The sequence below is a fragment of the Hyla sarda genome, unplaced genomic scaffold, assembly GCF_029499605.1.
Source record: "Hyla sarda isolate aHylSar1 unplaced genomic scaffold, aHylSar1.hap1 scaffold_1671, whole genome shotgun sequence".
In the NCBI taxonomy this organism is placed as follows: domain Eukaryota; kingdom Metazoa; phylum Chordata; class Amphibia; order Anura; family Hylidae; genus Hyla; species Hyla sarda.
This window is the reverse complement of record NW_026608311.1, coordinates 33,589-55,558: the sequence shown is the minus strand read 5'-3', so window position 1 is coordinate 55,558 and position 21,970 is coordinate 33,589. Positions and strand designations below refer to the sequence as shown.

The 21,970-nt window shown below is 43.8% G+C and overlaps 7 non-coding genes across 7 annotated transcripts; all 7 read right to left on the bottom strand.

Annotated features, from left to right (window-relative positions):
* Positions 1-1,774: 1,774 nt before the first annotated feature.
* LOC130311771 (U2 spliceosomal RNA) lies at positions 1,775-1,965 on the bottom strand. Its single transcript, XR_008860062.1, has one exon. It is a non-coding gene; the product is annotated as a U2 spliceosomal RNA (small nuclear RNA).
* Positions 1,966-4,056: 2,091 nt separating this feature from the next.
* LOC130311785 (U2 spliceosomal RNA) lies at positions 4,057-4,255 on the bottom strand. Its single transcript, XR_008860073.1, has one exon. It is a non-coding gene; the product is annotated as a U2 spliceosomal RNA (small nuclear RNA).
* Positions 4,256-11,128: 6,873 nt separating this feature from the next.
* On the bottom strand, positions 11,129-11,319 carry LOC130311769 (U2 spliceosomal RNA). Its single transcript, XR_008860060.1, has one exon. It is a non-coding gene; the product is annotated as a U2 spliceosomal RNA (small nuclear RNA).
* Positions 11,320-13,405: 2,086 nt separating this feature from the next.
* On the bottom strand, positions 13,406-13,596 carry LOC130311768 (U2 spliceosomal RNA). Its single transcript, XR_008860059.1, has one exon. It is a non-coding gene; the product is annotated as a U2 spliceosomal RNA (small nuclear RNA).
* A 2,090-nt stretch (positions 13,597-15,686) lies between these two features.
* Positions 15,687-15,877, bottom strand: LOC130311767 (U2 spliceosomal RNA). Its single transcript, XR_008860058.1, has one exon. It is a non-coding gene; the product is annotated as a U2 spliceosomal RNA (small nuclear RNA).
* A 2,089-nt stretch (positions 15,878-17,966) lies between these two features.
* On the bottom strand, positions 17,967-18,157 carry LOC130311766 (U2 spliceosomal RNA). Its single transcript, XR_008860057.1, has one exon. It is a non-coding gene; the product is annotated as a U2 spliceosomal RNA (small nuclear RNA).
* A 2,085-nt stretch (positions 18,158-20,242) lies between these two features.
* Positions 20,243-20,433, bottom strand: LOC130311765 (U2 spliceosomal RNA). The gene has a single exon (XR_008860056.1). It is a non-coding gene; the product is annotated as a U2 spliceosomal RNA (small nuclear RNA).
* Between the last annotated feature and the right edge of the window lie 1,537 nt (positions 20,434-21,970).

Below are 21,970 nucleotides of genomic sequence, written 5' to 3'. Positions count from 1 at the left end.
CTTTGTTGCCTGCAGATGCCTCCTTGGCTGTCCCCAAACGGTATCAAACCAACACCCACGGGAAGCTGTAAGCATAGAGGACATGCCTGCACCCCATTGGACTTACCTGTGTGGGTTAAATCCGGGTTATTTGACAACCTATGGCGGTGATGGTTCTGCTCAGGCAGAGCAGTGCTGATGCTCCTCATAAAGCTGTCGCTGCTGTGAAGGTTCTAGGTGACATCACAAATCCCTATGGTTACATACACAACAAAGCTGGGTTGTTGTTGTTTACACTCTGCAAGGCCTGTGGAAGTGAGTGACATCATAGCACTGTAGTTCTGAGGGTTCAAGATGGATGCAACAATCTCCTGTTGCTTCTATGAAGGCCGTAATAGACGACATCACCAAACAGCTCCATAGTCACATACACAGCAAAGGAGAGATGTTGTTTACACCTAGTGATGTCAGTGGTATTGAGTGACATCACAGCACAGTGCTAAGGCTCCTGGGCCTGGACACAGCAGCGGCTGCAATATCTCAACGGAGAATACGTTTATATCTATGTGTGTGTGTGCGCATATATATATATATATATATATATATATATATATATATATATATTTCTCCGCCGAAATCACTTTTAAACCCATTTCCACCTTTTTTTCCCTTCTCTTCCTCTTACTTTTTTTTCACGTTTTTTTACGTTTTTCTCCTTTTCGCCTCTTTTCTGGGCGTATTATTCTTCTTTTTCTTCTTTTTTTTCGTCTAATGCATACCCCATCAGTGCAGCAATGCTTATTCAATACCGCCAGCAGATGGAGACACTGGGGGATAATTTTCTAAGGATTTATACTGATTTTTCCTGTCTGAATTTGTCGCACAGAAAGTTGCAGGCCAAATATGTGTGACATTTCTGCGACTTTAGCTTCTAGAGCATTTTTACAACATTATACATAGGTGCTGAATACATAAAAAGCGACTGTTCAGCGACAGACAAGTCGCATCGGCTGAAAGTAGGCCAGAATGTCAGTCCATGTTGGAGCAGGTTTAGATACAGTCTAAAGCATAGATCTCAAAGTCTGTGCACAGAATTTAGCAAGGGCCTCGCACCTTCTGATGCATCAGGTAGGTGCACAATAGCATAGCCTAACCCTCTGTACTTTGGTCTATATTGATGCGGGACATAGACAGCCAGCTGATGACCAATCCATTAGTGCAATGGATGGCTGGAAGCATTTGTCTTTGCCTTTGCAATACCACAGAAGCAATGCATGGTCAATGTACAGCAATGACACACCTGTGTGAACAGCCAGGAGACCCCCCCCCCCCATGTTATGTTACATAGTTACATAGTTAGTACGGTCGAAAAAAGACATATGTCCATCAAGTTCAACCAGGGAATTAAGGGGTAGGGGTGTGGCGCGATATTGGGGAAGGGATGAGATTTTATATTTCTTCATAAGCATTAATCTTATTTTGTCAATTAGGAACATTCAGCACCCACCCGCTATCAAGGCAGCTGCCTATCATGTCATGCCCTACCTGCACAGGTGTGCTGGCTACTCAAATGATCCAATTAAGGAGGCCATTTAGTCAGCAGCAGCAGAAGTCCTGTGCCTGGACGCTCCAACAGGGGCCAGACACAAGCAGAAGCAGAAGCAGCAGAAGCAGCAGCAGCACCACCTTTTGTTTTTTGGCTGCAGCAGCAGCAAGGCCCACAGGGCTGGCTAGCTGGCTAGCCAGCAAGCAGGTAGCAATGAAAGTAGGAATCTTTCTTTTTAACCCTGTAAGGGGGTGGTGCACTGTACCCGAAGATACTGCCATATCGGGTCAATGCATAGGGCGACGGAAGCAAGCTTCGAAATCGGCCCCCGTTCTCAAAAATCCATTTAATATATGGTCCCCAGATAGGGGACGTATCAGATATTAAACTGATAAGAACAGATACTACACTTGATCTTAGCCAAAAGGCCGAGAAGCGATAACCGTGAAAGGGGCGGGCCCAACAAGGTCCCCTTCATGGGCACTATCACTGCTTGCTGTCAGGGAGGCTGCCAGACAATTTTCCATGCACACTCTGGGCTGGGGGGCAGTCAACCACCAGTACACACAGCAGAACCTAAACCCATACCATTATTGCTAAGCAGCAAGACAGGGGCCCATTGCACTCCCACGGGGCCTTTTTAAATGCAATCCATAACCCGGATTTGCCAGGAACCCTTCTTACTCCTCCTACTTGCATGTGACACTGGGCTTAGGATCTGCATAGGAAACACACACACAAGCACACACCTACCTTTGTTGCCTGCAGATGCCTCCTTGGCTGTCCCCAAACGGTATCAAACCAACACCCACGGGAAGCTGTAAGCATAGAGGACATGCCTGCACCCCATTGGACTTACCTGTGTGGGTTAAATCCGGGTTATTTGACAACCTATGGCGGTGATGGTTCTGCTCAGGCAGAGCAGTGCTGATGCTCCTCATAAAGCTGTCGCTGCTGTGAAGGTTCTAGGTGACATCACAAATCCCTATGGTTACATACACAACAAAGCTGGGTTGTTGTTGTTTACACTCTGCAAGGCCTGTGGAAGTGAGTGACATCATAGCACTGTAGTTCTGAGGGTTCAAGATGGATGCAACAATCTCCTGTTGCTTCTATGAAGGCCGTAATAGACGACATCACCAAACAGCTCCATAGTCACATACACAGCAAAGGAGAGATGTTGTTTACACCTAGTGATGTCAGTGGTATTGAGTGACATCACAGCACAGTGCTAAGGCTCCTGGGCCTGGACACAGCAGCGGCTGCAATATCTCAACGGAGAATACGTTTATATCTATGTGTGTGTGTGCGCATATATATATATATATATATATATATATATATATATATATATATATATTTCTCCGCCGAAATCACTTTTAAACCCATTTCCACCTTTTTTTCCCTTCTCTTCCTCTTACTTTTTTTTCACGTTTTTTTACGTTTTTCTCCTTTTCGCCTCTTTTCTGGGCGTATTATTCTTCTTTTTCTTCTTTTTTTTCGTCTAATGCATACCCCATCAGTGCAGCAATGCTTATTCAATACCGCCAGCAGATGGAGACACTGGGGGATAATTTTCTAAGGATTTATACTGATTTTTCCTGTCTGAATTTGTCGCACAGAAAGTTGCAGGCCAAATATGTGTGACATTTCTGCGACTTTAGCTTCTAGAGCATTTTTACAACATTATACATAGGTGCTGAATACATAAAAAGCGACTGTTCAGCGACAGACAAGTCGCATCGGCTGAAAGTAGGCCAGAATGTCAGTCCATGTTGGAGCAGGTTTAGATACAGTCTAAAGCATAGATCTCAAAGTCTGTGCACAGAATTTAGCAAGGGCCTCGCACCTTCTGATGCATCAGGTAGGTGCACAATAGCATAGCCTAACCCTCTGTACTTTGGTCTATATTGATGCGGGACATAGACAGCCAGCTGATGACCAATCCATTAGTGCAATGGATGGCTGGAAGCATTTGTCTTTGCCTTTGCAATACCACAGAAGCAATGCATGGTCAATGTACAGCAATGACACACCTGTGTGAACAGCCAGGAGACCCCCCCCCCCCATGTTATGTTACATAGTTACATAGTTAGTACGGTCGAAAAAAGACATATGTCCATCAAGTTCAACCAGGGAATTAAGGGGTAGGGGTGTGGCGCGATATTGGGGAAGGGATGAGATTTTATATTTCTTCATAAGCATTAATCTTATTTTGTCAATTAGGAACATTCAGCACCCACCCGCTATCAAGGCAGCTGCCTATCATGTCATGCCCTACCTGCACAGGTGTGCTGGCTACTCAAATGATCCAATTAAGGAGGCCATTTAGTCAGCAGCAGCAGAAGTCCTGTGCCTGGACGCTCCAACAGGGGCCAGACACAAGCAGAAGCAGAAGCAGCAGAAGCAGCAGCAGCACCACCTTTTGTTTTTTGGCTGCAGCAGCAGCAAGGCCCACAGGGCTGGCTAGCTGGCTAGCCAGCAAGCAGGTAGCAATGAAAGTAGGAATCTTTCTTTTTAACCCTGTAAGGGGGTGGTGCACTGTACCCGAAGATACTGCCATATCGGGTCAATGCATAGGGCGACGGAAGCAAGCTTCGAAATCGGCCCCCGTTCTCAAAAATCCATTTAATATATGGTCCCCAGATAGGGGACGTATCAGATATTAAACTGATAAGAACAGATTTTTTTTTTTTTTTTTTTTTTTTACATTTTTATTGAAAAAACTCAAAAACTTAAATACATCACAAAAAATGTTTACAATACATCAAATACTGTTTTCCATAAATGTAAATTCCACATAGCTAATGCTTTTTTCTGCCCATATCTCTTTTTATCAATTAAATAGTACAAGTAAACTTCACTGTATATCATCTTCAAACATTCTTTTTCACAAATAAAATCTCTTTTGAAGACAAGGATATTACGAACTTTCCATAATACATTTTTTGTACAGTTGATAAAAATCCACAAAATTCTCTCTTTTTCTTTCATAACTCCATCACTTTTGCCATATAAAACAACTTCATGATTTAAAACTTTTAGACCTGTTAGGAATTTCAATAAAGAACCAATTAGTCTAAAAACCTTTTGTGCAAAATAACAATTCCAGAAAAGGTGCAAAACAGTTTCATCTATATTGCAATTATCCCGGGGACAGACACATACAGCATTTAGACCTCTTCTATATTGGAAAAATCTTACCGGAAGACACTCATGGATAATCATCCATGCTAAATCCTTGTGCTCATTAAAAAGATATGGCTCGTTTACCTTTTTCCATATTTGTACACACCTATTATAAGAAAAATTAGAGACCATACATATTTCTTCTTGCAAATTTAACTGTACTTCTATCTTGCGAGCATCCCTCAAGGTTAACAAGTCAAAGTCTTTAAGGTTATACATACGTATAATTTTTTCTAAGATGGCATAATGTTTAGGCGGAGTTAAAAGTACAGGAGAAGATAATGATAAAAACACCCATTCTCTTTTTCTAAAAATATGTCCCGCAGAGTACTTTAAAAAACAGGACCATACACTTTTCATAAAAAGTCCCCTAAAACACCAACTAAAAAACCTTAAGTATAAAAATTTTCTAATACAGGGAACCTGTTTTCCTCCATTTTTTTGTGACTTATACATAGTATCTCTTTTTAATTTTTCTGCTTTAGAACTCCATAGAAACTCAAAGAGAATCCTCTGAAGTTGCCTAGACATAAGTTCATTAGGAGGATAAATCATATTTAAATAGAGCATAATGGGTATTAGCATAGCCTTAATCACCAAAATTTTACCTTCTAAGGATAATTTCCTTAGGGACCAAAAGTCTACCTTTTTCTTTACCTTTTCTTTTACCATTAGCCAACTTTCCTCACCATTGTTATTTTTATCAAAGATGACTCCAAGGATTTTTATTTTTTCTGACTGTAATTTTAGGTTTGGTATTTGCACGTTTTCCCATTTACCTATATAAAAACAGTCACATTTAGATAAATTAAGTTTAAAAGCAGAAGCTTTACAAAAGAAATCAGTAACATCAACAACTCTTTGTAAAGAGAAGGCACTTTCACAAAAAACATTAATATCATCCATATAGCCACACACTTTAAGGGTGGCATTATTACCTCCAGGAACTGGCACTCCTTTTATTATTTTATCATTCCTTATTAAGTTTAACAGAGGTTCTATTGCACATATAAACAGTATAGGAGACAGAGGGCAGCCTTGCTTTACCCCTGATGATAAATTAATAAAATCTGTAAGGAAACCATTTATTAAAATCCTGCTAAAAGAACCTTTATATAAGAGAGCAATTTGCTTAATAAATATGTTAGGAAAACCCATGCGTTGTAAAACCATCCATAAAAAACAATGTGATACTCTATCGAACGCTTTATGAAAATCTAGAGATAGAATGGCTAGATTTTGATTCCGCTCTTGCTGATACCATATGACGTCCCTAATAGCATTTAAAGGTTCAGCTACACTCCTTCCTGGGACACCACATACCTGATCCACATGGATGACCTTGTACAAAAACGGCTTCATTCTGTTAACAAAAATTTTTGACATAATCTTATAATCAACATTAAGAAGCGTAATTGGTCTCCAATTTTCTAAGCTGTTCCTATCCCCCTTTTTGGGGATCAGAGACACTATACCACTCCTCCAAGATAAAGGTAGAACATCAGAATTAAAAGCCTCCTTAAAAATATTAAGCAAATCATCTTTAAAAATTTCCCAAAAGGTTTTATAAAACTCTACAGGAAGTCCATCAGAACCTGGTGTTTTACCTGTGGATAAACTTTTAGCAGCAATTTCTAATTCTTGGCATCTTACTTCTGTGCAAAGTGCATCTTGGTCCTCCTTACTTAAACCACAATCTAAAGTGCTTAGGAGAAAATTAGCAGCAGATATATCAATGGGTTTCTCATTAAACAGATCTTGATAAAAGGATTTAGCTTTGGATAACATTCCTACATTAGTAGTTTCATCCTCAATGTTAATCATTAACTTTTTTGTTTCCATTACCTTTTTAAAAAAGAATCTTGTACACTTTTCATCCTTCTCTTTACATTCAACTTTGGAGTTAAAAATTATTTCTTTCCCTTTGTTAGTTATAGCCTTCTGAATATCACTTTTAACACTTAAAATCAGATCGTCTACATATACACCCAGCTCTTTGAGTTGATAATAGGTTTGTAGTTTTGTGTTAAGATCTCTATACCATTTCAATTTCTCTTTTGTTTTTTTAACACCCATCTTAATAAAATACTCTTTAAATTTTACCTTGCAGAATTCCCACCATGCTAAAAGAGAATTAAAATTAGTCCTTGAGTTCTGCAATTTTTTAAAAAGATAGATAAAATTACATTTAATTTCTTCATCTTCAAGCAAAGAGACATTCAGACGCCAGACTCCTTTGGCTCTGCAAACCCCATCAAACTTACATGTAGCAGATAAAATCTTATGATCTGAAAAAAAGGTAGAAGTCAATTGCATATTCCCATAAAATGCAAATCCAGAAGCAAAAATATAATCAATCCTTGACATATAAAGGCTATTCCCCCAGGTATACCCAGGGTCATTAGGGAAAGAGGTTCTCCACAAATCTTTTAAATTAAAATCAACTATAAAATCCTTTAGTTGTTTTTCAGTCTTATCTTTCCTTTGTTCAGATCCTCCAGCCCGCTCCTCTCCTGCCATTATACAATTAAAATCACCAGCGATGATAAGCGGGGATGAACCCGGTAAATAAAACTGAATTTTCTCTAATAAATCAGATCTTTCATCCTTATCTGGAGAGGCATATACATTTAAAAGTCTCATATTCATGTCATTATAAATAATATGAACGAGCAGGGCTCTACCGGGTACAATGTCTGTGAAGGAGGTAACTTTATACTCACTGCTCTTGAACAGTATGCCAACACCAGTCACTTTCCTCTCATTATCCCCTGACCACACAGACGGGCCAAGAGTCCATTCAGATCTCAAAGATGAATAATTGATATCATAATCAATGGCACATTCCTGTAAAAATAAAATGTCTGTAGGCAAAGAAGACAAGAAAGAGAATAAAGCAGCCCTCCTCTCCGGGCTCTTCAAACTCCTCACATTGAAGGAGGAGATATTAACACTTGGTAGCTCCTGGGTCATTCATTATCCTCAGACAAAGAACCCCAATCTGCAGGTGGTGACACAAATTCCTCAATATTAACAGGGTCGGATGCTGTTATAACCTTTTGGCAGACAATCTCCACATTCCCCTCGTCCGCACTAACTCGACCACTCCTTTTGATGTTAAGGCCCTTTTCCTCTTTCCGGTCTCTGCTTTTCCTCTTTCGCCGTTCTTCTACATCCATCTCCTCTGTATCCCTTCTGGGCGGTCCAGGACCCTCAACTTCCATGAGAGGAGAACCCCTCACTTCTGTCTCAGGTCCCACGACCTTCCCCGGGGACACAATGCTTTTGGAGACATGAGCCACAGCAGGTATCACAGGAATTCCGGTAGCAGAAGACTCAGGCATCACTTTCAGGGTGTGGGTCTTAGGCACAGGCACAGCATCCATGGAGCTCTTCCTCATCGAGGGACCAGCCGACGTAGCCACAATATTGGCCCAGGAGCGTTGAGGACAATCCTTAAAAGCGTGTCCTTTCTGCTTACACACATTACACAGAATCTCATTTTGACAGTCCAAAGTGGTGTGGCCTTTTTGGCCACATCTTTTGCAAATAACCACTTCCTCTTTGCAAGATTCTTGTGTATGACCATATTCATGGCATTTCCTGCAATAATACGGCATCCCAGGGTAGAATAAATAGCCACGTTTACGCCCAATTAAAAAATTTGCAGGTGGGCGACACAGACCTCCAATTCCTCTCACATCTTCTCTGAACTTAACAGCAAACTTATGCTTTCCAGTCCAAAAGTCCATTGCATTCATTATTTTATGAGAGTATTTGACTTCCGCACAATATTGGTTTAAAAATAAGACAATGTCTCTTATATCCACGTATGGATCGTGCATAGTAACCACCAGTGGAACATCGCCATTAGAATATAGAGCAATGAAAACAAGTCCTTTCATATCCTCCTCATTGGCAAGCTCCCGAACTTTCTCAAACATATGGTCACATGCAGATGCGGAAGTCAAGGTAAGAATGAAAAGTCCTTTACCTGGGTCTTTTAGGCAAAACACATCTTCTCTCTGAATGTGCAATAAATCCAGCATAATTCTCTTGACAAAAAATTCCAAAGTCATCTTCTCCTTTTTCTCCTCATCCACTTCAATACGGAAGGTGTTCTTAATCCGAGTTTCAGTATGCGCAGCAAACCTAAGGGTCGCCATGGGGGATCGCCTTCCCGTTCTTTGTAAGTCCTCCTCCTATAGCAGCATGAGGCTTAAGACGGCTAAAAAACCGCCGATGCCTCAAGGCCGAAGGTTCGACGAACTCAGAGCCCCTTGACAAGATACAAGATCTTAGCCAAAAGGCCGAGAAGCGATAACCGTGAAAGGGGCGGGCCCAACAAGGTCCCCTTCATGGGCACTATCACTGCTTGCTGTCAGGGAGGCTGCCAGACAATTTTCCATGCACACTCTGGGCTGGGGGGCAGTCAACCACCAGTACACACAGCAGAACCTAAACCCATACCATTATTGCTAAGCAGCAAGACAGGGGCCCATTGCACTCCCACGGGGCCTTTTTAAATGCAATCCATAACCCGGATTTGCCAGGAACCCTTCTTACTCCTCCTACTTGCATGTGACACTGGGCTTAGGATCTGCATAGGAAACACACACACAAGCACACACCTACCTTTGTTGCCTGCAGATGCCTCCTTGGCTGTCCCCAAACGGTATCAAACCAACACCCACGGGAAGCTGTAAGCATAGAGGACATGCCTGCACCCCATTGGACTTACCTGTGTGGGTTAAATCCGGGTTATTTGACAACCTATGGCGGTGATGGTTCTGCTCAGGCAGAGCAGTGCTGATGCTCCTCATAAAGCTGTCGCTGCTGTGAAGGTTCTAGGTGACATCACAAATCCCTATGGTTACATACACAACAAAGCTGGGTTGTTGTTGTTTACACTCTGCAAGGCCTGTGGAAGTGAGTGACATCATAGCACTGTAGTTCTGAGGGTTCAAGATGGATGCAACAATCTCCTGTTGCTTCTATGAAGGCCGTAATAGACGACATCACCAAACAGCTCCATAGTCACATACACAGCAAAGGAGAGATGTTGTTTACACCTAGTGATGTCAGTGGTATTGAGTGACATCACAGCACAGTGCTAAGGCTCCTGGGCCTGGACACAGCAGCGGCTGCAATATCTCAACGGAGAATACGTTTATATCTATGTGTGTGTGTGCGCATATATATATATATATATATATATATATATATATATATATATATATTTCTCCGCCGAAATCACTTTTAAACCCATTTCCACCTTTTTTTCCCTTCTCTTCCTCTTACTTTTTTTTCACGTTTTTTTACGTTTTTCTCCTTTTCGCCTCTTTTCTGGGCGTATTATTCTTCTTTTTCTTCTTTTTTTTCGTCTAATGCATACCCCATCAGTGCAGCAATGCTTATTCAATACCGCCAGCAGATGGAGACACTGGGGGATAATTTTCTAAGGATTTATACTGATTTTTCCTGTCTGAATTTGTCGCACAGAAAGTTGCAGGCCAAATATGTGTGACATTTCTGCGACTTTAGCTTCTAGAGCATTTTTACAACATTATACATAGGTGCTGAATACATAAAAAGCGACTGTTCAGCGACAGACAAGTCGCATCGGCTGAAAGTAGGCCAGAATGTCAGTCCATGTTGGAGCAGGTTTAGATACAGTCTAAAGCATAGATCTCAAAGTCTGTGCACAGAATTTAGCAAGGGCCTCGCACCTTCTGATGCATCAGGTAGGTGCACAATAGCATAGCCTAACCCTCTGTACTTTGGTCTATATTGATGCGGGACATAGACAGCCAGCTGATGACCAATCCATTAGTGCAATGGATGGCTGGAAGCATTTGTCTTTGCCTTTGCAATACCACAGAAGCAATGCATGGTCAATGTACAGCAATGACACACCTGTGTGAACAGCCAGGAGACCCCCCCCCCCCCCCATGTTATGTTACATAGTTACATAGTTAGTACGGTCGAAAAAAGACATATGTCCATCAAGTTCAACCAGGGAATTAAGGGGTAGGGGTGTGGCGCGATATTGGGGAAGGGATGAGATTTTATATTTCTTCATAAGCATTAATCTTATTTTGTCAATTAGGAACATTCAGCACCCACCCGCTATCAAGGCAGCTGCCTATCATGTCATGCCCTACCTGCACAGGTGTGCTGGCTACTCAAATGATCCAATTAAGGAGGCCATTTAGTCAGCAGCAGCAGAAGTCCTGTGCCTGGACGCTCCAACAGGGGCCAGACACAAGCAGAAGCAGAAGCAGCAGAAGCAGCAGCAGCACCACCTTTTGTTTTTTGGCTGCAGCAGCAGCAAGGCCCACAGGGCTGGCTAGCTGGCTAGCCAGCAAGCAGGTAGCAATGAAAGTAGGAATCTTTCTTTTTAACCCTGTAAGGGGGTGGTGCACTGTACCCGAAGATACTGCCATATCGGGTCAATGCATAGGGCGACGGAAGCAAGCTTCGAAATCGGCCCCCGTTCTCAAAAATCCATTTAATATATGGTCCCCAGATAGGGGACGTATCAGATATTAAACTGATAAGAACAGATACTACACTTGATCTTAGCCAAAAGGCCGAGAAGCGATAACCGTGAAAGGGGCGGGCCCAACAAGGTCCCCTTCATGGGCACTATCACTGCTTGCTGTCAGGGAGGCTGCCAGACAATTTTCCATGCACACTCTGGGCTGGGGGGCAGTCAACCACCAGTACACACAGCAGAACCTAAACCCATACCATTATTGCTAAGCAGCAAGACAGGGGCCCATTGCACTCCCACGGGGCCTTTTTAAATGCAATCCATAACCCGGATTTGCCAGGAACCCTTCTTACTCCTCCTACTTGCATGTGACACTGGGCTTAGGATCTGCATAGGAAACACACACACAAGCACACACCTACCTTTGTTGCCTGCAGATGCCTCCTTGGCTGTCCCCAAACGGTATCAAACCAACACCCACGGGAAGCTGTAAGCATAGAGGACATGCCTGCACCCCATTGGACTTACCTGTGTGGGTTAAATCCGGGTTATTTGACAACCTATGGCGGTGATGGTTCTGCTCAGGCAGAGCAGTGCTGATGCTCCTCATAAAGCTGTCGCTGCTGTGAAGGTTCTAGGTGACATCACAAATCCCTATGGTTACATACACAACAAAGCTGGGTTGTTGTTGTTTACACTCTGCAAGGCCTGTGGAAGTGAGTGACATCATAGCACTGTAGTTCTGAGGGTTCAAGATGGATGCAACAATCTCCTGTTGCTTCTATGAAGGCCGTAATAGACGACATCACCAAACAGCTCCATAGTCACATACACAGCAAAGGAGAGATGTTGTTTACACCTAGTGATGTCAGTGGTATTGAGTGACATCACAGCACAGTGCTAAGGCTCCTGGGCCTGGACACAGCAGCGGCTGCAATATCTCAACGGAGAATACGTTTATATCTATGTGTGTGTGTGCGCATATATATATATATATATATATATATATATATATATATATATTTCTCCGCCGAAATCACTTTTAAACCCATTTCCACCTTTTTTTCCCTTCTCTTCCTCTTACTTTTTTTTCACGTTTTTTTACGTTTTTCTCCTTTTCGCCTCTTTTCTGGGCGTATTATTCTTCTTTTTCTTCTTTTTTTTCGTCTAATGCATACCCCATCAGTGCAGCAATGCTTATTCAATACCGCCAGCAGATGGAGACACTGGGGGATAATTTTCTAAGGATTTATACTGATTTTTCCTGTCTGAATTTGTCGCACAGAAAGTTGCAGGCCAAATATGTGTGACATTTCTGCGACTTTAGCTTCTAGAGCATTTTTACAACATTATACATAGGTGCTGAATACATAAAAAGCGACTGTTCAGCGACAGACAAGTCGCATCGGCTGAAAGTAGGCCAGAATGTCAGTCCATGTTGGAGCAGGTTTAGATACAGTCTAAAGCATAGATCTCAAAGTCTGTGCACAGAATTTAGCAAGGGCCTCGCACCTTCTGATGCATCAGGTAGGTGCACAATAGCATAGCCTAACCCTCTGTACTTTGGTCTATATTGATGCGGGACATAGACAGCCAGCTGATGACCAATCCATTAGTGCAATGGATGGCTGGAAGCATTTGTCTTTGCCTTTGCAATACCACAGAAGCAATGCATGGTCAATGTACAGCAATGACACACCTGTGTGAACAGCCAGGAGACCCCCCCCCCCCCATGTTATGTTACATAGTTACATAGTTAGTACGGTCGAAAAAAGACATATGTCCATCAAGTTCAACCAGGGAATTAAGGGGTAGGGGTGTGGCGCGATATTGGGGAAGGGATGAGATTTTATATTTCTTCATAAGCATTAATCTTATTTTGTCAATTAGGAACATTCAGCACCCACCCGCTATCAAGGCAGCTGCCTATCATGTCATGCCCTACCTGCACAGGTGTGCTGGCTACTCAAATGATCCAATTAAGGAGGCCATTTAGTCAGCAGCAGCAGAAGTCCTGTGCCTGGACGCTCCAACAGGGGCCAGACACAAGCAGAAGCAGAAGCAGCAGAAGCAGCAGCAGCACCACCTTTTGTTTTTTGGCTGCAGCAGCAGCAAGGCCCACAGGGCTGGCTAGCTGGCTAGCCAGCAAGCAGGTAGCAATGAAAGTAGGAATCTTTCTTTTTAACCCTGTAAGGGGGTGGTGCACTGTACCCGAAGATACTGCCATATCGGGTCAATGCATAGGGCGACGGAAGCAAGCTTCGAAATCGGCCCCCGTTCTCAAAAATCCATTTAATATATGGTCCCCAGATAGGGGACGTATCAGATATTAAACTGATAAGAACAGATACTACACTTGATCTTAGCCAAAAGGCCGAGAAGCGATAACCGTGAAAGGGGCGGGCCCAACAAGGTCCCCTTCATGGGCACTATCACTGCTTGCTGTCAGGGAGGCTGCCAGACAATTTTCCATGCACACTCTGGGCTGGGGGGCAGTCAACCACCAGTACACACAGCAGAACCTAAACCCATACCATTATTGCTAAGCAGCAAGACAGGGGCCTATTGCACTCCCACGGGGCCTTTTTAAATGCAATCCATAACCCGGATTTGCCAGGAACCCTTCTTACTCCTCCTACTTGCATGTGACACTGGGCTTAGGATCTGCATAGGAAACACACACACAAGCACACACCTACCTTTGTTGCCTGCAGATGCCTCCTTGGCTGTCCCCAAACGGTATAAAACCAACACCCACGGGAAGCTGTAAGCATAGAGGACATGCCTGCACCCCATTGGACTTACCTGTGTGGGTTAAATCCGGGTTATTTGACAACCTATGGCGGTGATGGTTCTGCTCAGGCAGAGCAGTGCTGATGCTCCTCATAAAGCTGTCGCTGCTGTGAAGGTTCTAGGTGACATCACAAATCCCTATGGTTACATACACAACAAAGCTGGGTTGTTGTTGTTTACACTCTGCAAGGCCTGTGGAAGTGAGTGACATCATAGCACTGTAGTTCTGAGGGTTCAAGATGGATGCAACAATCTCCTGTTGCTTCTATGAAGGCCGTAATAGACGACATCACCAAACAGCTCCATAGTCACATACACAGCAAAGGAGAGATGTTGTTTACACCTAGTGATGTCAGTGGTATTGAGTGACATCACAGCACAGTGCTAAGGCTCCTGGGCCTGGACACAGCAGCGGCTGCAATATCTCAACGGAGAATACGTTTATATCTATGTGTGTGTGTGCGCATATATATATATATATATATATATATATATATATATATATATATATATATTTCTCCGCCGAAATCACTTTTAAACCCATTTCCACCTTTTTTTCCCTTCTCTTCCTCTTACTTTTTTTTCACGTTTTTTTACGTTTTTCTCCTTTTCGCCTCTTTTCTGGGCGTATTATTCTTCTTTTTCTTCTTTTTTTTCGTCTAATGCATACCCCATCAGTGCAGCAATGCTTATTCAATACCGCCAGCAGATGGAGACACTGGGGGATAATTTTCTAAGGATTTATACTGATTTTTCCTGTCTGAATTTGTCGCACAGAAAGTTGCAGGCCAAATATGTGTGACATTTCTGCGACTTTAGCTTCTAGAGCATTTTTACAACATTATACATAGGTGCTGAATACATAAAAAGCGACTGTTCAGCGACAGACAAGTCGCATCGGCTGAAAGTAGGCCAGAATGTCAGTCCATGTTGGAGCAGGTTTAGATACAGTCTAAAGCATAGATCTCAAAGTCTGTGCACAGAATTTAGCAAGGGCCTCGCACCTTCTGATGCATCAGGTAGGTGCACAATAGCATAGCCTAACCCTCTGTACTTTGGTCTATATTGATGCGGGACATAGACAGCCAGCTGATGACCAATCCATTAGTGCAATGGATGGCTGGAAGCATTTGTCTTTGCCTTTGCAATACCACAGAAGCAATGCATGGTCAATGTACAGCAATGACACACCTGTGTGAACAGCCAGGAGACCCCCCCCCCCCATGTTATGTTACATAGTTACATAGTTAGTACGGTCGAAAAAAGACATATGTCCATCAAGTTCAACCAGGGAATTAAGGGGTAGGGGTGTGGCGCGATATTGGGGAAGGGATGAGATTTTATATTTCTTCATAAGCATTAATCTTATTTTGTCAATTAGGAACATTCAGCACCCACCCGCTATCAAGGCAGCTGCCTATCATGTCATGCCCTACCTGCACAGGTGTGCTGGCTACTCAAATGATCCAATTAAGGAGGCCATTTAGTCAGCAGCAGCAGAAGTCCTGTGCCTGGACGCTCCAACAGGGGCCAGACACAAGCAGAAGCAGAAGCAGCAGAAGCAGCAGCAGCACCTTTTGTTTTTTGGCTGCAGCAGCAGCAAGGCCCACAGGGCTGGCTAGCTGGCTAGCCAGCAAGCAGGTAGCAATGAAAGTAGGAATCTTTCTTTTTAACCCTGTAAGGGGGTGGTGCACTGTACCCGAAGATACTGCCATATCGGGTCAATGCATAGGGCGACGGAAGCAAGCTTCGAAATCGGCCCCCGTTCTCAAAAATCCATTTAATATATGGTCCCCAGATAGGGGACGTATCAGATATTAAACTGATAAGAACAGATACTACACTTGATCTTAGCCAAAAGGCCGAGAAGCGATAACCGTGAAAGGGGCGGGCCCAACAAGGTCCCCTTCATGGGCACTATCACTGCTTGCTGTCAGGGAGGCTGCCAGACAATTTTCCATGCACACTCTGGGCTGGGGGGCAGTCAACCACCAGTACACACAGCAGAACCTAAACCCATACCATTATTGCTAAGCAGCAAGACAGGGGCCCATTGCACTCCCACGGGGCCTTTTTAAATGCAATCCATAACCCGGATTTGCCAGGAACCCTTCTTACTCCTCCTACTTGCATGTGACACTGGGCTTAGGATCTGCATAGGAAACACACACACAAGCACACACCTACCTTTGTTGCCTGCAGATGCCTCCTTGGCTGTCCCCAAACGGTATCAAACCAACACCCACGGGAAGCTGTAAGCATAGAGGACATGCCTGCACCCCATTGGACTTACCTGTGTGGGTTAAATCCGGGTTATTTGACAACCTATGGCGGTGATGGTTCTGCTCAGGCAGAGCAGTGCTGATGCTCCTCATAAAGCTGTCGCTGCTGTGAAGGTTCTAGGTGACATCACAAATCCCTATGGTTACATACACAACAAAGCTGGGTTGTTGTTGTTTACACTCTGCAAGGCCTGTGGAAGTGAGTGACATCATAGCACTGTAGTTCTGAGGGTTCAAGATGGATGCAACAATCTCCTGTTGCTTCTATGAAGGCCGTAATAGACGACATCACCAAACAGCTCCATAGTCACATACACAGCAAAGGAGAGATGTTGTTTACACCTAGTGATGTCAGTGGTATTGAGTGACATCACAGCACAGTGCTAAGGCTCCTGGGCCTGGACACAGCAGCGGCTGCAATATCTCAACGGAGAATACGTTTATATCTATGTGTGTGTGTGCGCATATATATATATATATATATATATATATATATATATATATATATTTCTCAGCCGAAATCACTTTTAAACCCATTTCCACCTTTTTTTCCCTTCTCTTCCTCTTACTTTTTTTTCACGTTTTTTTACGTTTTTCTCCTTTTCGCCTCTTTTCTGGGCGTATTATTCTTCTTTTTCTTCTTTTTTTTCGTCTAATGCATACCCCATCAGTGCAGCAATGCTTATTCAATACCGCCAGCAGATGGAGACACTGGGGGATAATTTTCTAAGGATTTATACTGATTTTTCCTGTCTGAATTTGTCGCACAGAAAGTTGCAGGCCAAATATGTGTGACATTTCTGCGACTTTAGCTTCTAGAGCATTTTTACAACATTATACATAGGTGCTGAATACATAAAAAGCGACTGTTCAGCGACAGACAAGTCGCATCGGCTGAAAGTAGGCCAGAATGTCAGTCCATGTTGGAGCAGGTTTAGATACAGTCTAAAGCATAGATCTCAAAGTCTGTGCACAGAATTTAGCAAGGGCCTCGCACCTTCTGATGCATCAGGTAGGTGCACAATAGCATAGCCTAACCCTCTGTACTTTGGTCTATATTGATGCGGGACATAGACAGCCAGCTGATGACCAATCCATTAGTGCAATGGATGGCTGGAAGCATTTGTCTTTGCCTTTGCAATACCACAGAAGCAATGCATGGTCAATGTACAGCAATGACACACCTGTGTGAACAGCCAGGAGACCCCCCCCCCCCCCATGTTATGTTACATAGTTACATAGTTAGTACGGTCGAAAAAAGACATATGTCCATCAAGTTCAACCAGGGAATTAAGGGGTAGGGGTGTGGCGCGATATTGGGGAAGGGATGAGATTTTATATTTCTTCATAAGCATTAATCTTATTTTGTCAATTAGGAACATTCAGCACCCACCCGCTATCAAGGCAGCTGCCTATCATGTCATGCCCTACCTGCACAGGTGTGCTGGCTACTCAAATGATCCAATTAAGGAGGCCATTTAGTCAGCAGCAGCAGAAGTCCTGTGCCTGGACGCTCCAACAGGGGCCAGACACAAGCAGAAGCAGAAGCAGCAGAAGCAGCAGCAGCACCACCTTTTGTTTTTTGGCTGCAGCAGCAGCAAGGCCCACAGGGCTGGCTAGCTGGCTAGCCAGCAAGCAGGTAGCAATGAAAGTAGGAATCTTTCTTTTTAACCCTGTAAGGGGGTGGTGCACTGTACCCGAAGATACTGCCATATCGGGTCAATGCATAGGGCGACGGAAGCAAGCTTCGAAATCGGCCCCCGTTCTCAAAAATCCATTTAATATATGGTCCCCAGATAGGGGACGTATCAGATATTAAACTGATAAGAACAGATACTACACTTGATCTTAGCCAAAAGGCCGAGAAGCGATAACCGTGAAAGGGGCGGGCCCAACAAGGTCCCCTTCATGGGCACTATCACTGCTTGCTGTCAGGGAGGCTGCCAGACAATTTTCCATGCACACTCTGGGCTGGGGGGCAGTCAACCACCAGTACACACAGCAGAACCTAAACCCATACCATTATTGCTAAGCAGCAAGACAGGGGCCCATTGCACTCCCACGGGGCCTTTTTAAATGCAATCCATAACCCGGATTTGCCAGGAACCCTTCTTACTCCTCCTACTTGCATGTGACACTGGGCTTAGGATCTGCATAGGAAACACACACACAAGCACACACCTACCTTTGTTGCCTGCAGATGCCTCCTTGGCTGTCCCCAAACGGTATCAAACCAACACCCACGGGAAGCTGTAAGCATAGAGGACATGCCTGCACCCCATTGGACTTACCTGTGTGGGTTAAATCCGGGTTATTTGACAACCTATGGCGGTGATGGTTCTGCTCAGGCAGAGCAGTGCTGATGCTCCTCATAAAGCTGTCGCTGCTGTGAAGGTTCTAGGTGACATCACAAATCCCTATGGTTACATACACAACAAAGCTGGGTTGTTGTTGTTTACACTCTGCAAGGCCTGTGGAAGTGAGTGACATCATAGCACTGTAGTTCTGAGGGTTCAAGATGGATGCAACAATCTCCTGTTGCTTCTATGAAGGCCGTAATAGACGACATCACCAAACAGCTCCATAGTCACATACACAGCAAAGGAGAGATGTTGTTTACACCTAGTGATGTCAGTGGTATTGAGTGACATCACAGCACAGTGCTAAGGCTCCTGGGCCTGGACACAGCAGCGGCTGCAATATCTCAACGGAGAATACGTTTATATCTATGTGTGTGTGTGCGCATATATATATATATATATATATATATATATATATATATATTTCTCCGCCGAAATCACTTTTAAACCCATTTCCACCTTTTTTTCCCTTCTCTTCCTCTTACTTTTTTTTCACGTTTTTTTACGTTTTTCTCCTTTTCGCCTCTTTTCTGGGCGTATTATTCTTCTTTTTCTTCTTTTTTTTCGTCTAATGCATACCCCATCAGTGCAGCAATGCTTATTCAATACCGCCAGCAGATGGAGACACTGGGGGATAATTTTCTAAGGATTTATACTGATTTTTCCTGTCTGAATTTGTCGCACAGAAAGTTGCAGGCCAAATATGTGTGACATTTCTGCGACTTTAGCTTCTAGAGCATTTTTACAACATTATACATAGGTGCTGAATACATAAAAAGCGACTGTTCAGCGACAGACAAGTCGCATCGGCTGAAAGTAGGCCAGAATGTCAGTCCATGTTGGAGCAGGTTTAGATACAGTCTAAAGTATAGATCTCAAAGTCTGTGCACAGAATTTAGCAAGGGCCTCGCACCTTCTGATGCATCAGGTAGGTGCACAATAGCATAGCCTAACCCTCTGTACTTTGGTCTATATTGATGCGGGACATAGACAGCCAGCTGATGACCAATCCATTAGTGCAATGGATGGCTGGAAGCATTTGTCTTTGCCTTTGCAATACCACAGAAGCAATGCATGGTCAATGTACAGCAATGACACACCTGTGTGAACAGCCAGGAGACCCCCCCCCCCCCCATGTTATGTTACATAGTTACATAGTTAGTACGGTCGAAAAAAGACATATGTCCATCAAGTTCAACCAGGGAATTAAGGGGTAGGGGTGTGGCGCGATATTGGGGAAGGGATGAGATTTTATATTTCTTCATAAGCATTAATCTTATTTTGTCAATTAGGAACATTCAGCACCCACCCGCTATCAAGGCAGCTGCCTATCATGTCATGCCCTACCTGCACAGGTGTGCTGGCTACTCAAATGATCCAATTAAGGAGGCCATTTAGTCAGCAGCAGCAGAAGTCCTGTGCCTGGACGCTCCAACAGGGGCCAGACACAAGCAGAAGCAGAAGCAGCAGAAGCAGCAGCAGCACCACCTTTTGTTTTTTGGCTGCAGCAGCAGCAAGGCCCACAGGGCTGGCTAGCTGGCTAGCCAGCAAGCAGGTAGCAATGAAAGTAGGAATCTTTCTTTTTAACCCTGTAAGGGGGTGGTGCACTGTACCCGAAGATACTGCCATATCGGGTCAATGCATAGGGCGACGGAAGCAAGCTTCGAAATCGGCCCCCGTTCTCAAAAATCCATTTAATATATGGTCCCCAGATAGGGGACGTATCAGATATTAAACTGATAAGAACAGATACTACACTTGATCTTAGCCAAAAGGCCGAGAAGCGATAACCGTGAAAGGGGCGGGCCCAACAAGGTCCCCTTCATGGGCACTATCACTGCTTGCTGTCAGGGAGGCTGCCAGACAATTTTCCATGCACACTCTGGGCTGGGGGGCAGTCAACCACCAGTACACACAGCAGAACCTAAACCCATACCATTATTGCTAAGCAGCAAGACAGGGGCCCATTGCACTCCCACGGGGCCTTTTTAAATGCAATCCATAACCCGGATTTGCCAGGAACCCTTCTTACTCCTCCTACTTGCATGTGACACTGGGCTTAGGATCTGCATAGGAAACACACACACAAGCACACACCTACCTTTGTTGCCTGCAGATGCCTCCTTGGCTGTCCCCAAACGGTATCAAACCAACACCCACGGGAAGCTGTAAGCATAGAGGACATGCCTGCACCCCATTGGACTTACCTGTGTGGGTTAAATCCGGGTTATTTGACAACCTATGGCGGTGATGGTTCTGCTCAGGCAGAGCAGTGCTGATGCTCCTCATAAAGCTGTCGCTGCTGTGAAGGTTCTAGGTGACATCACAAATCCCTATGGTTACATACACAACAAAGCTGGGTTGTTGTTGTTTACACTCTGCAAGGCCTGTGGAAGTGAGTGACATCATAGCACTGTAGTTCTGAGGGTTCAAGATGGATGCAACAATCTCCTGTTGCTTCTATGAAGGCCGTAATAGACGACATCACCAAACAGCTCCATAGTCACATACACAGCAAAGGAGAGATGTTGTTTACACCTAGTGATGTCAGTGGTATTGAGTGACATCACAGCACAGTGCTAAGGCTCCTGGGCCTGGACACAGCAGCGGCTGCAATATCTCAACGGAGAATACGTTTATATCTATGTGTGTGTGTGCGCATATATATATATATATATATATATATATATATATATATATATATATATATTTCTCCGCCGAAATCACTTTTAAACCCATTTCCACCTTTTTTTCCCTTCTCTTCCTCTTACTTTTTTTTCACGTTTTTTTACGTTTTTCTCCTTTTCGCCTCTTTTCTGGGCGTATTATTCTTCTTTTTCTTCTTTTTTTTCGTCTAATGCATACCCCATCAGTGCAGCAATGCTTATTCAATACCGCCAGCAGATGGAGACACTGGGGGATAATTTTCTAAGGATTTATACTGATTTTTCCTGTCTGAATTTGTCGCACAGAAAGTTGCAGGCCAAATATGTGTGACATTTCTGCGACTTTAGCTTCTAGAGCATTTTTACAACATTATACATAGGTGCTGAATACATAAAAAGCGACTGTTCAGCGACAGACAAGTCGCATCGGCTGAAAGTAGGCCAGAATGTCAGTCCATGTTGGAGCAGGTTTAGATACAGTCTAAAGCATAGATCTCAAAGTCTGTGCACAGAATTTAGCAAGGGCCTCGCACCTTCTGATGCATCAGGTAGGTGCACAATAGCATAGCCTAACCCTCTGTACTTTGGTCTATATTGATGCGGGACATAGACAGCCAGCTGATGACCAATCCATTAGTGCAATGGATGGCTGGAAGCAT